The following is a 1,450-nucleotide window of genomic DNA, read 5'->3' as shown; positions in this document are numbered from 1 at the left end:
ACACACACACACACACACACACACACACACACACTCACTCACTCACTCACTCACTCACTCACTCACTCACTCACTCACTCACGCACTCACTCGCTCACCCAGCCACTGATACCCCTAATGTACTCTCATGACCTGTCCGAACTCCCCCTCCACTTACGGATTCTGGTATTGAATTGACTAAGGATTTCCCCGGAGTATTCCTTTCTCAGTTCACGTGTCCTCGTTTCCCCTTCAGGGCAACATTTATTACCTTCACGGGTCTTATCTTTAACGATGGATACTGGCTGTCCAGAGCACCATTTTCAACCCTTTAGAACTTCTTGCAGATTCAAGTACTTTTCTTGTACCTTGCGACTTCGACTTTCAGGCCTCTTTGTACCCTCCGACCTGTGAGGTACGGGTATCTTGTCGGTGAGTACCTCTGTCTGTCTGTCTGTCTGTCTGTCTGCAACATTTTCCTTTCGCATGGCCTTCACATGGCCCTCAAGAAATCCATTTTTAATTGTTATTGGGTTTTTTTTTTAGCGAACTTTGAATTCCATTCAAGTTTGTGTGGCTCGGGTAAAAAAAATGACTTCTGTTTTTGGATTTGCTTTTTGCTTTTTTTTCGGTAGGGGGGTGTTTTGTTTTGTTTTGGGCTTTTTTGTTTTTAACATGCTCCAACTCTCCGTGTCTGTTTGCCTCAGTTACAGTACAAAGAAAAACACACGACTTTGATCTCCTCTGATGTCCGAATTCCGTTTATCTTGTTAGGTCTATCATATCTCAATAACAGATTCGCAAACGTTAAAAAAAATTATTGACAAATATGTCTCATTTTCTTGTGATACGACATGTAGAATGAACTTTTTGATTGTTTATTGACCCAAAGACAAACCCACGCCCTGTTTTTTTTGTGTGTGTTTTGTTTTGTTTTGTTTTTGTTTTTGTTTTTTCTTCATTTTTAAACATTGCTTCAAAGAAACCATTGTCAGTATTTTTTATCATGTACAGTTCTCATGGGTTTTGTATTGCTCTTGAGCGTTTGGTTTGTTTTAGGGGGAAAGGTGGGGAGGAGGGGGGGGGGTTGTAGTTTTTTTTTAAATATCTTGTTGGGTTTTTTGTTTTTTTTTGTTCGTGGGTTGTTGTTGTTTTTTGTGGGGGCGAAAGAGGGACTTACGTGTGTAGTAAAGCTGGGGAGATAATATGAACGACGCCTGGGGAAGCACTAGTAGTAAAGAGAAACTGATTTAGAGGGTCTTATCGAATGGTGCCCGGCAAAGCAGATTGGTCCGAACACCTTTGTAAGTCGAATGTCCTCGGGCAAATCCTCTTACCTCCCCTTTTTACACTGGATCTGTCCGTTTGATTGTGTTCTAAGAGTCAATGTCTGCTCGGAATGCTTGCTCCAGGCTTCGTGTATGTGTGTGTGTGTGTGTGTGTGTGTGTGTGTGTGTGTGTGTGTGTGTGT

At 42.0% G+C, this 1,450-nt stretch overlaps 1 protein-coding gene across 1 annotated transcript in view; it reads left to right on the top strand.

Moving 5' to 3' along the window:
- The window catches only part of LOC101846316, a gene marked incomplete at its 5' end in the record, with an annotated part of 99,258 nt that overhangs the window by 88,369 nt on the left and 9,439 nt on the right, over positions 1-1,450 (top strand).

The sequence above is a fragment of the Aplysia californica genome, unplaced genomic scaffold, assembly GCF_000002075.1.
Source record: "Aplysia californica isolate F4 #8 unplaced genomic scaffold, AplCal3.0 scaffold00784, whole genome shotgun sequence".
Lineage (NCBI taxonomy): Eukaryota > Metazoa > Mollusca > Gastropoda > Aplysiida > Aplysiidae > Aplysia > Aplysia californica.
The sequence above is the reverse complement of the archived record's forward strand: the minus strand, read 5'-3'. Positions and strand labels throughout refer to the sequence as shown.